Genomic DNA, 13534 nt, shown 5'->3' with positions numbered 1-13534 from the left:
TTTTTCGGAGTTTAAGATGCACCGGAGTATAAGACGCACCAAGGTTTTGAGGAGGCAAATAAAAAAGAAATTTTTGCACTTTGCAAATCTTCCCAAAATGGCCTCTTTTTCATGAAAATGGGCCCGTTCCCCCCCCCCCCCAAAAAGCATGAATAGCATTTAGGAGGCTTGCAGAGTGCTCCTCGGGGGGTGGGGGATGGGGCAAAAACAACCAAAAATGGTCCATTTTTGTGGGGGGAAAAGGGCATGGATAGCCTTCAGGAAGTTTATAGAGTGCTCCTGGGGGTTGGGGGGGCAAAATTGAGCAATTTCTGCCCTCCCCAGCCCCCAGGAGCTCTCTGAAAGCTTCCTACAAGCTAAGCATGGCCATTTGGGTTTCGGGAAGCAAAAAATGCTGTATTCAGCGTATAAGACGCACCCAGATTTTTCAGCCTTTTTTTTGAGGGAAAAAGGTGCGTCTTATAATCGAAAAAATACGGTAATCCACTCTACCTAGGACCATGACAAGGCTTCAAAAATGGTACCACTCCACCCATGGAGGATTTTAGGGTACAAGTTCAGGGCTTATGCAGTAAGAATGATCTTTAAGAAGAATAGGGTGAGTCACAAGCATCTTGATGCGGAGATTAATAATTTGCATTAGTAACTGTCATACTGGAGCACAAGAAGCAAGATTTATATATCAGGAAAAGCAAGCAGTAGTCACATCAGCATCAAGCTCTAGTTTTGAGTGACATTCATGGACACAGCCATGCATTTTTCTTGGTAACTGTACAAAAGTAATTTGGCAACTGTCTTCTTCTGGGATATTTTTCAAGTACATCTTGCAGTCTCAGATGGTTCCTCATTCACGCACTCACATTTGATTTTACATACAGGTAGTCCTTGACTTACGATCACAATTCAGCCCCAAATGTTTGTGGCTAAGCAAGACATTTCTTAAGGGAGTCTTGCCCCATTTTATGATCTGTCTTGCCACTATTGTTTAGAGCAATGTTTCTCAACCTTGGCAACTTGAAGATGTCTGGACTTCAACTCCCAGAATTCCCCAGCCAGCATTCGCTGGCTGGGGAATTCTGGGTCTTGAAGTCCAGACATTTTCAAGTTGCCAAGGTTGAGAAACACTGGTTTAGAGAGTCACTGCAGTTCTGAAATTAGTAACATGGTTGTAAAGTAAATCTGGCTTCCTCATTGACTTTGCTCACCAGGTCACAAAAGGTGATCACGTGATGCCTCTTCCCCCCCCCCCCCCCGGACACTGCAACCATCATAAATATGAGTCAGTTGCCAAGTGTGCGAATTTTGATCACACGACCATGGGGATGCTGCAATGGATGTAAGTGTGAAAAATGGTCATAAGCCACTTTTTCAGTGCCGTTATAACTTTGAACAGTCACTAAGCAAACTGTTATAAGTCGAGGACTACCTGTACATGCATACTTGTCTGAAACAATGGGTAAAGGGACAATTAGAGAAACACTGCACATGAAGAAGGCTCAGTAATCCATTAATTTAATTTTAATTTTTAATTTAATTTAATTAAAGCAGCGGGCAGAGACCTCTAAAATGTTCTTTTATTAGCTACAGTACTCTGAAGAACTCTGTGCAGTAAGCATCTTTCTGTCCTTTATAAAGCACTAAGCTAAAAATAATTACATGAAATAAGGAAATTTCACAGAAAGGAAAATGATATATCCACATCACAATTTACCAAACATGACAGTGAAGGTTTTATTTACCTGAGAGGTAAAATATAAACATTGGAAAAGCTCACACTGCTTTTACACCCCACTCAATATTTTTTACAACACAATTCTCAACTGGGCAAAATAACTACAATGTGCCCAGATATGTACTTTTCTTCCAAGAGTACAATTTCAAATTTTCTTGACCTCAAGCATTATAGGTACCTGCAGAGATGCCGACATTTTAGGGCACCTGGGTTTTGAGAGAATCTAACTAGAAATCGCGGTGATGCGGTGGCTCAGTGGCTAAGGAGCTGAGCTTGTGGATCAGAAAGGTCGGCAGTTTGGCGGTTCGAATCCCTAGCGCCGTGTAATGGAGCGAGCTCCTGTAACTTGTCCTAGCTTCTGCCAACCTAGCAGTTCAAAAGCATGTAAAAAATGCAAGTAGAAAAATAGGAACCACCTTTGGTGGGAAGGTAACAGTGTTCCATCCCCTTTGGCATTTAGTCATGCCAGCCACATGACCATGGAGACGTCTTCGGACAGCTGTGGCTCTTTGGCTTTGAAGCGGAGATGAGCACTGCCCCCTAGAGTCAGGAACGACTACCACCTTTAACTAGAAATCTAGATTCTTAAAAGAAAAAGAAATAAAGTTATCCTCTACACTAATATAGGTAGTCCTTGACTTATAATCATTAATTTAGTGACTAAAGTTCCACTGAAAAAATGACTTATGACCGGTTTTCACTCTTACGACCAGTGTCACACAATCAAAATTCGGACGCTTGGCGAATGACATGTATTCATGACAGTTGCACTGTCCTGGAGTCACATGATCATCATTTGTAATCTTCCCAGCCAGCATCTGACAAGCAAAGTCAAAGGGGAAAGCCAGATCCATTTAATGACCACATGATTCACTTAACAACTACATTATTCACTTAACAACTCTGGCAAGAAAATTCGTAAAATGAGAGCAAATCTCACTTAACAACTGCCTTGCTTGGCAGTGGAAACTTTGGATTCAATTGTGGTCATAAGCTGAGGACTACTTGTAGTATCAGTAGTGCTTAAATGTCAGTATCTGTGGTTTTCCCAGCTCAGTTAACACACCAGCTTCTTTAACCAGGTTCTGTCTTCTGCATGCCCCTATTCCTGCAGATGGCAAAAACTGTACTCCAGTACATCTAAAAGGTATCAGGTGGGGAAAAGGAGGTGTATTATATTTGGTGTGTCTCTTGCAATAAACTTATAAAATATTTCCTTCAATGATTTTATGTTTCACATAAACATGCAATATCTTCTTTACCCCATTTAATCTTTATTGGTAAAATGAGCCAACTATCAATCTAAATTCATATGTGGATAGACTTTATTAGTGCTACTAGAGTTACTTGGTGGTTCCTAGCTAATGTCTTCTGGAAAGTCTATTAATTTTTCATGTCCTACTTTAATGTAATGTTTTTTTGCTTAGCACAATATATAAACACAAGCACACATATGTTTAATTCATCTGTGTGGCTTTATATTCTGGCTGTAAACAAACAAAACAGGCTAAATCAGCAAAAGAGCTACAGGAAAAATTCTACTTTTTTGTTGCTATCTAGTGACCTGAATGTTTAATATGTCTACTTTATATACTGTCAATTACTGAAGTTATTTGGAGGGGGAAAAAACCCACGAACAACATTAAGGACGAATTAAGGTGATTAACAATTAGAGATGTACTTTGAAGTCTTTCTAAATGTGAAAAAGGAGATTAAGCAATCCAATTCTACAAGTTTGGATGAACCCCAAACTGCCTTTGCCAGGGTTTTTTGCCTTTTTGAAGTGCTGGGCTTCCATAATTCCAATACCCATGCAAGCTGAGTATTATGGGACTTGGTCACACATATCTGGAAGGTCTCCAATAGAGAATCTTATATATGTAACACAAAATGGAAAAGATAAATTGATACAGAAAACTTCCCGTCAGGGTGGGGCAGTTATGTACTAGCTAATAACTGCTCAGACCTTCTATGTTGCAATACTATCTTTTTAAGCCGCAGCTCTCTTTAATATATTGTGCATGTGAGCACATTACTGCCACTAAGGCTGAAAACAACATTCAATTTCCATATTGCTGGACTATTTGATACAAACTACTTTCACTTCCAAGAATTTTAAACATTAAAAACCTAGACTCTGGGCCTTTGTTTAACAGGTTAAACAAATTTCCAAAAAAATGTCTTTGAATTGCCCCCGATTTCAAAGGTCAATTTGCTCCCACACTGGAAAAGGAACTAGGGGTGGGTGTGTAAAAGAGCAGGTTCTTCCACATAATTTTATTCTATTTTGCTGTCATCTTGCCTATGGCAAGAGTGATCGTGACCAGGAAGAAATATGCAATATGCAATAGAAAGTACTTCGTAGACTATGGAGTTAAATTATGGTTCCTTTCTTGAATTCTTTTTAGCAACAGTAAAAAACACAAGCATTTGAGATTTTAGACAGTTTAGGGCAAGGGTGCTCTTTGGGGGGAGGGGTTGTATGTCCTATACAATTCTCAGTAAGCATGCAGCTGGGGGTTGTGGGAGTTATGATCCAGCACACCTGGAAGTATTTGTTTGAGGAGTCCTGCCTTAGGACACTACGATTGTCCTAAATGTTTCCCTCATGATTCTCCACAGGAATTATTTTCACTAGACTCAAACTTGGTTCAAACATCGCACTGTGTTTGTTGAACAACTCAGAACTGGGTGTGTTACTTTATAAAAAAGAGGGCTTATAAATGCACTCTAAGATTATTTAAAACCAAACCAATCAAATGATGACTAGGCAATCTGAGACATGTTTATGAAAGAGATGAAAACCAAGAGCTCAAGGTATTGATGATTTCCCTGTTTTTCCTGCCATTCCCATTTGTTCCTTGCATGATATTCCCTCTAAAGCAAAAAGGACAGCAAACCAAGTAATTTTGTATTTTATCAGCCGATGCCTTATTTAAGAGTTCACGATCTCTGGACAGCTAACGGATACCAAGTCTTGGAAGCAGTCTGCCTTGCATTGGAATTAGCATTTAATTCTGATGGGTTTAAATGTTATCCTCATTATCTCATTATCAAGGGAAGTAGCCTGAGGATTTATAACTCCAAATATACACTCAGAAAAGTGACTGGCTGTACTTAACTAGACTTTCTCATAAAGAAGCATAAATAGGTAGAGAGGTTTGCTCTTTTGGGGAGTCAAAAAAGTTGCCACCACCTAATTTTCCTTATCCATTCCAGCAAGAATGGATTTCCTTCGTTCTCTTTAGATAATGGCATTTTGTCACTTCTGAATTGGGGAAGTTTGAGTTTGGAAGGTAGGTCCCCCTATTCATTTTGCCAAGCTGGGCTTTAGTTCCTTATATGACTCCTGACAACACAACTGATTTCCAGTTTTCCTTCCTTTTCTTTCCAACATTGTTCTGATTTACTTATTTATTATGCATTTGATTTTTTGAGAAAGCTGGTTTGATCACATTCATATTAAAGTAACTATCATGGGAGGGGTACGGTATATGATGATGCTGTCAAGTTAGCTATCATCTGTGTAAAAAATGTGAATCAATTTTAGGCTAGCGTTTAATTTAGATTTAGTCACAACAACAATGTTCAAGAATAGCTCAAAAGGTACTCATAAAAAATCAGCCTCTGCCTATTGTGACTACAGTGATCTTCCTTTTCAACTAGTTTTATTTCTGTTGAATTTTGGATCAACAGCTCCTGATATTAAAACTCTTACATCAATAATGGCCCAAAAGAATTTGACATGTAGGATGAAAGTAATCAACTATAGCAATAGCAGTTAGACTTATATACCGCTTCATAGGGCTTTCAGCCCTCTCTAAGCGGTTTACAGAGTCAGCATATTGCCCCCACAGTCTGGGTCCTCATTTTACCCACCTCAGAAGGATGGAAGGCTGAGTCAACCTTGAGCTGGTGAGATTTGAACAGCCGAACTGCAGAACTGCAGTCAGCTGAAGTAGCCTGCAGTGCTGCATTTAACCACTGCGCCACCTCGGTTAGATCACCTCGGCTAGATCAGCAGGTGGCAGCACTGAGTCTATCTGGAGAGGAGACCATGAGAAAATCCCAGGAAGTAGATTGGATCAGCAAATTGGAAATAACCTCACAGAAGACTATATTCTCATCCTCATTTCCATACTGTTACCATGGAGACTATACAGACAAATCAAAATCAGATACTATAGTCCTTCATCTTTATCAGTTGAGCTTTATTCACCATATTTATCCAAGCCCTGAATCAACCATGATTTATGGTTTTGCTGGACCTGCAAAGCCTGTCCATCGTGAATAATGAATTTGCTTTATGACTACCACAAAAATAGGTCATAAAAAGGTTCCAGTCCCATGATGACCTGCTTTATAATCATAACTACGAGGCCCTCTTTTTTGTAAAAAATATTAATAGAGTGTGGAATCATTTTTAACATCAATTATGTAGGCAAGAGTTGATGTTCAGGGAATATAGGTAATCCTTGACTTATGACCACAATTGGGCCCAAGATTTGTTGTTAAGTGAGATATTTATTAAGTGAATTTTGCCTTGTTTTATGACCTTTCTTACCACAGTGTTTAAGTGGATCACTGCACTTGATAAGTTAATAACCCAGTTGTTAAGTAAATCTGGCTTCCCCATTTACTTTGCTTGTCAGAAGTTCTCAAAAGTGATCACATGAACCCAAAACACTGCAACTATCACAAATATGAACCAATTGCCAAGCATCTAAATTTTGATCACATGATCATGGGAATACTGCAAAAAATTGTATCTGTGAAAAAAGGCCTTAAATCACATTTTTCAGTGCTGTTGTAACTTTGAACGGTCACTAAACAAACTGTTGTAAGTCAAGGACTACCTGTAATATGTAGATATCAAACTATTTGGAGAGTTCAACCAAGAAAATTAGAAGGAACCAAAACTTGAGTCTATCTTTGTTATTCATTTTGGTAAAACACATAAAACATACTGCCAAAAACAGATTTAAAAAGGGGAAGTTATGTGGGCACACATTAAACAAAATCCCACAAAACAGAAAAGTTATTCTTAGGGCCCCAGATCTTCAATTTCACTTTTTAATGTTAGTTATACATTTAACTTTTAAGAGGAAGGATTCTCCATTCCTGTGATGCATCTTTCTGCTACCATCTCTATGTGGATTACCTGCTAATTTAGAGATTCTCAAAGTGGGGCCACTGATGACTCATACCAGTATCCCAAATTCACCAGCCAGAGCTGATCATCAGTGTCAGCAATGACCCACTTTAACTGAAGTCCATTTGCCAACACAGCCCCTGCCTCAACCTGTAATTAAAGCCTTAATTTTGGATTACATCCTTGGTAAAATATGCCTTTTAAAAACTCTTTTTAAATGGGGGTATAAAAGTATCTACAACTCCATCTATTACCAGTATTTTATTCACTAACAACTTCCATGCTTTTAGACACAAGCACAGGGGGTTTATGTTTAATTGTGGGATCCCCACATTTTCTAAATAGCGTCCTACAACTGTAGCAAATTGGGGGAACAATGTGATAGATGAAGCTGCTAAATCTTTGAACAGAGGCAAGATGGATTGTTTCATTGTCTATGACAATTCTTTTCCTTTTACGTTGGAGATCCAAACTGATTCACTTTCATTTTATGCAAGCAGCCTTGAGGAAGTGGGACTTCTCTCAATGCGTCTGTTCAAACATCCCCTTTGGTGAGCAAGATTTAGACCTGAAATACTAGCTATTTTTACTTTGTGTGTCCTGAACTATTTTTCCTGCTGATAAAAGTTTCCAGTGCCAAGTCATAGCTCAGGCTCAGACCGACTTTTAACTCACAGCCTCCCTCTACCGACCTGTACTGTAAATACATTATGGAGTATAGGAATGTCTTCTCTTGAGGAACTCTGCTCATAGGATGGGGGAGTGGCAGATATGACACACTATTTCTATTCCCGTCGTGAGTGGAGAGTTGAAGGCCAAGAGTCAATAAAACAATAATTCCACCCAATCCTGTGATTCATCTAAGAGAAGTCAAGATATATCTGCATGATATCCCAAAGCATATAGTCTCCCTCGGAACCTTCAAGTCTACATTTTATGATCTGCTTCAACTGATTAGTGGCTTCCAGCAAGTTATTTTTTCCTCACTTCCGTTCTAACAGGGGTAGTGATAATTACCAACCTTCTCTGCAGTTCATGGTTTTCCTAAAGTGAGAATTACCATAATAATATATACAAGAAGGGTTTCCTCCTCAAAAATTATTGCTAGAAATCTAAAAGCTCTTATCTAAACATGATTTTCCAAAGTTTGTCTTGTTTCATAATGCCACTGGGAAGTCACAACCATTGGCTACAAATCTAGAGTTCATTGTTTCTAAATTAAAGAATTACATGATTTTTCAACCCTTACTGACACAGGGAAGTAAACATTTTTGAGTTTTGGAGGACTTTTGAGCTTGCAACGTATTATTTAGATGTGCACTGCAGTTGATATTAATGAAGGGGTGAATGGAGTCTGTTTCAAGGCAAATAACACAGCGCCAACCGAACTACAGTATAATGGTAGAGACCACCAGTTAAGCTGGGCTTGATTACAGGCAACTTACACAGCACATAGTTTTCTTCACAATAATATAGAATTGGTCAGGCAATGCCTTCTTCCAGGATGGTTTTCAATGAACCAGTTTCTTTTACAGACCCAGGATTTTCTAGTTGTCCCCCATCTAAGATCTAATCCTACAGAGCACCTTCAAAATAAGGCAAATCCTGCATATCCACGTTGAATTTATTCTACTTCACCTTAAGCATTCTTTTGCACCAGCTTGTGTCCTTTAAAATCCTGCCACCCAAAGAGAGTGAGGTCCCAGTGAGGGATTGTTGTGATGGCAGGGTTAGAGTTAGGGACAGACAACCAGGGTCTACCTCAGAGAATGAGCTGAACAATCAAGCAAGCACCTTACTTCCTCCTTTCAATCATCTTAAGGCTTTCAAGTTTAACACCTAACTGCACTGTTAGATCACTACTTTCCCAGTCACTCCTCTGATGGGCTGGGCCCTGAACTGGATTGTTTCAGTGATACCATTCTCTCTGCTCCCCTCCTTTGAGTTATTTTCAAGCAGCCTTCCCCCCCAAGTTACAATTCCTGGGATTTACTATCCAAATATATCTGGAAAGCACCCGGTTGGGAAAAGTTGCATTAAGAGAACAAAATGGCAGTGAGAAAGCAGAATGAAGTACCGTAGGAAGTAATAAAGGAAACAAACAAAAATAAACTCCAATCTAGAAGGGTGGCACTTCAATTGTAACAATACTACATACTAAAAACGATTTACTTTTTTCTCAACTGTAAACTACCCCAACTTCCCCCTCCACAGGCCAATAAACTAAGTAAACTCGGTTCTCCCATTATTTCAGCCTAATCCTAGCCAGCCGGTGGCAAGCGAGGATTAAATCTAAGATTCCGGCGGGGGGGAGGGGTTGGGGGGGTTGGAAGTGAAAGAAAACTAAAAAAGTGGGGGAGCAAAGATGCAGTTATCCAGAGTAGGCTGCATATTTCTCTTTCCAATGAAACCCCACCTAACACCCCCAAACGCCGGAGCGTTGCTCGACTTTGCTCGCAAGTTACATTTTGTCCGTCCGTCCCCGTCCGTCCCCCCAACGACCCCTCCCGCGTCTGGGATGCGAGATAACCGCGGCTCCTTTCAAGAATGGAACGCTGCTAAACCTGCAGGCTCGGCGCGCCGTCCAGACCAGAGCAAAGCGCCTCCGAGCCTTCGCCCCGAAGTCCGGCGAGACTCGCAGAGGTCACGCCACGACCAGACCCCGAGAAACACAAAGAAGAGCGTCAAGAGACTCACCCAGGAAAGAGCGTAAGAAGAGGTCGGGCTCAGAGGAGCCACTTCACGCGCAAAGCTGGCCACAGAGGAGGATGGAGCAGGCGAGGTCTTGGAAGGAGGGAGGGAAGGAGGGGCAACTGCCTCACTGCCTGCCTGCCTGCCTGTCTTCTCACCTGCAGCCGACCTCAGGCGAGGCGGTGGGGAACTCCGCCGCCTTCGGCACAGGTGTAAGCGTGCTCCGGCTTGCTGGGTCCTAGCGCCTTAACGTCACCCACGAGGAGCCTAAAACCTCGCCTTATCTTGACGCGGGAATCTCATCCAGCCTCCGTTTTGCGAGTTTCAGCGTTCAAGATATTAAACGGACGAATCAAGCGGTGGGGTGGGGAAGAGGTAGAAAAAGGGCGGGATGGTGAGGGTGGTTTGCTTTAAAAACCACCCCAACCGTGTACCATTTTGCACGCATGCTTTTCTTTCTTTCTTTCTTTCTTTCTTTCTTTCTTTCTTTCTTTCTTTCTTTCTTTCTTTCTTTCTTTCTTTCCTTCCTTCCTTCCTTCCTTCCTTCCTTCCTTCCTTCCTTCCTTCCTTTCTTTCTTTCTGCCAAAGGAAGTTGCACAGTTGTGAGGTCTTGGTTCACAAAAAGCCATTGTGTTTGGGACAAAAACTACATGCTCAATGTTTTTGCGCGCACGCACACACACACACATTTCTTAGTAAACTTTACTCAAAAGATAATCCCATGCGGTTCGGCTACAGAGGTTCCAAATTGCCCTTGTATTCATGACTCAACTTGCAGATTAACATCTAACCAAATGCACACTGAAGACAGCTTTTTAAATTGGTTCTCCGGTGACCTGCTGCATTACTGCCTGTCAGGAAAACGTGGAGGTCTTTAAAGACCAAATAGAAAGGGTTTGCACAACATGCTAACTTGCATCAAATGCACTGCAGTGGGGCTTGGCATGAGGCAGTTGTGAAGTAGGGTTTCTGACCTGACGTCTGCCTTATTCAACAAACCACATTAAATCAAATCATAATACAATGTATTAAGTCCCCATCAAGACAACCTTAGATAATGAGTGCCCTGCAGAGTAGGTGGAATCTGCAGCTCCCACTGCCGAAGGTTGGGGATGCTAGGAATTTATTTGGTAGATTTTTATTCCACCTTTATTACTTTATAAGTATAGGTAGTCATTTAAGTTAAAACCATTTGTTTAGTGACCAAAATTAGAAAAGCACTGCAAAAATTGAGTTATGACAGTTTTTCACACTACTGTCACAGCATCTACATGGTCATATAATCAAAACTCAGGTTATTGGCAACTGGCATGTATTTATGACAGTTGCATAATCCCAGGCTCATGTGATGACCTCATGATTCCCTTAACAACTGCAGTGATTCGCTTAACTGTGGCAAGAAAGGTCGAAAAATGGGGCAAGCTGGCAGTGGGGCTTAGTTGGGGTCAAGGACTACTTGTAACTCAAGGAGACAAACATACCTAACGCTCCTTTCTTCTGTTTTTCTTACAACAACCCTGTGAGGTGGGTCGGGTTGTGAGAGAGTAACTAACTCAAAGTTATCATATCTAAAGCAGGACTAGAGCTCACTGTCTAGTAGTAGTAGACCGTGGTACCTTTACCACTACACTAAACCGATGTACACTAATTGCTGCACAGCTACAGATTTTCCATTCCTTTCAGAGCAAAGAGGTTTCTAAATGCAGGTCCACCATTGTCTGTGTAAAGAGTTGATGCAGTAAGAGCAAGAGAAAGGACTGGCTATCACTGCAGTGACCTTTTGAGGAAATTACATTTAAGATTTCTGTCTAAGCAAGTTTCTGTCTAAGCAAGGGTGCTCTTTCAGGATCAGCTGAAGAAGAGAATGGAGCCAAGCTGCTGCTTTGCGATCTTGTTTTTGACATCACAGGAGCTTTTACCTGACCAGGTGGAACCACAATGGCATAGGCAAGCCTTAGTCAAGCCCATCACAGCTCTTGGTATGTTCTACAGAGGGAGAATATGGTGTGCCTTCCTCAGGAAGCACACATTTCTGGTTACTGCTGGAAATACCTCCCTTCTAGTGCCTCAGTATACAGAAAAGGGAGACCCCAAAGTCTCCTCATCTGCACTCGACCATGTTTCAAGTTATAATTTTAACTTTCCTCAGGAAAATCCCATGAAGAAATTTCCCCTCAGGGGTTCTGTTTTTGTTGTACTGCAATGCTAGCCCGAGTTCTGCTATAAATTGCTTCCCTTCTTTTAATTCTCCCTCCCAGAAATAATTCATGTTTCAGATTAGGGAGGTAGCAAATTTCAACCCTTTCTCTACCCAGCGTCAATCTTTAAAGATTCATTTATTGTCATACACTGCACAGAGTTGCTTAAGATAGGTGGCCACATATTGCTTTTAAATAAATGCTAGGTGTAAACAATACTTTCATGTTTACTTAGCTTAAAATGTAAGTAAGTACATTGAGAGTATATTTCCTATCCTATCAGTGTTGTAAGCATATGATCAAGGCCCTAGTAGAAAATAAGATTACCCAGCAGTTGGTAGCCTTTCTGGATAATAATGCTGATACAGTTCTACAGAGGAATTATTGAGTCTGTCATCTGCATGTTTATAACTGTCTGGTTTGGTTCTGCAACCCAACAAGACAGACACAGATTTCAGAAGATAATCAGAACTGCAGAAAAAGCAATTGCTGCCAACCTGCCTTCCATTGAGGACCTGTACACTGCACGAGTCAAAAAGAGGGCCATGAAAATATTTACATACCCCTCACATCCTGGACATAAATTGTTTCAATTCCTACCCTCAAAACAAGGCTATAGAGCACTGCACACCAGAACAACTAGACACAAGAACAGTTTTTTCCCAAATGCCATCACTCTGCTAAACAAATAATTCCGTCACCACTGTCAATTTATTCACTAGCACTGCATTACTATTACTATTAACCTTCTCATTGTTTCTATCACCCATCTCCTCCCACTTATGACTGCAGGACTGTAACTTTGTTGCTTGTATCCTTATGATTTATATTGATATTGTTTCCTGATTGATTATTTGTACTTTATGACTATCATTAAGTGTTGTACCTTAAGATTCTTGATGAATGTATCTTGTCTTTTTATGTACCCTGATAGCATCTGCCCCAAAGACAAATTCCTTGTGTGTCCAATCACACTTGGCCAATAAAGAATTCTATTCTATTCGGCTGTCAGTAAAATTTTTGGAAGAAGGAAATTATATTCTTATTGGAAGCCTCTATCACAAAATGATTATAACAGCAGATGGGTTGCCGTTTTTCTCTCTATCTCCCGTATTATGTGGGTACAACTGCTCTTGAGTCTGCCCTCAAGAAGCCTTTCTCCAATACATTCATCTAGTGAAAAGCAATGAGTACCGGTACATAATGCTTAAAACCCAGTTTAATTCAGAGATATGGCATGCAAGCCAAGTCATTTGAAGAAAAATAGGCAAAAGCGAACTGGAACGATAAAGGAAGTAGTGAAAGGCCACTTCTATGCCAAACTAAATTGTTGAAAACAGTTTGAGCCGATCAGTACTTTCTTCCAACTGGCCAATGGGAACATGATATTTCATTGGGAATCCCATATTCTCCTCCGTATTTTGAGTGTTGCAAACTGTGCATTTGCTCAGTCATTCCTTTAAAACCCCAAACAGTTGCTATTAGGAGGGACAGGGCAAAGCCACTGAGGTAGTATTCCTCTGCTCCATTACCAGTGACTGTGAAAATGATTCAGCAACCACGTTGCTATGATGGCTTAATTTCTGTAAAGGAGTGAGGAGCCTTTGGCTTGAGACCAGGAGCTGAGGGAGGAATGATTATTTTCAGGGGGGAAACTATGCAGACAGTTGTATAATGTTTCTTCTGATGGGACAGGCAGTTTCCCTTCACTGGGAGCACTCACCTCATCCTTTTTACTGGGATTTCCCCTCTTCCTTCTAT

At 40.7% G+C, this 13534-nt stretch overlaps 1 protein-coding gene across 1 annotated transcript in view; it reads right to left on the bottom strand.

Moving 5' to 3' along the window:
* Positions 1-9785, bottom strand: part of GALNT6 (polypeptide N-acetylgalactosaminyltransferase 6) — a 74334-nt gene extending 64549 nt beyond the window's left edge. The window contains exon 1 of the mRNA XM_032208499.1: positions 9582-9785. The gene's annotated coding sequence lies outside the window, so the exon portion shown is untranslated. The remainder of the gene's footprint in view (positions 1-9581) is intronic.
* Between the last annotated feature and the right edge of the window lie 3749 nt (positions 9786-13534).

The sequence above is a fragment of the Thamnophis elegans genome, chromosome 2 (assembly GCF_009769535.1).
Source record: "Thamnophis elegans isolate rThaEle1 chromosome 2, rThaEle1.pri, whole genome shotgun sequence".
Lineage (NCBI taxonomy): Eukaryota > Metazoa > Chordata > Lepidosauria > Squamata > Colubridae > Thamnophis > Thamnophis elegans.
This window is presented reverse-complemented; position numbering and strand designations above follow the sequence as displayed.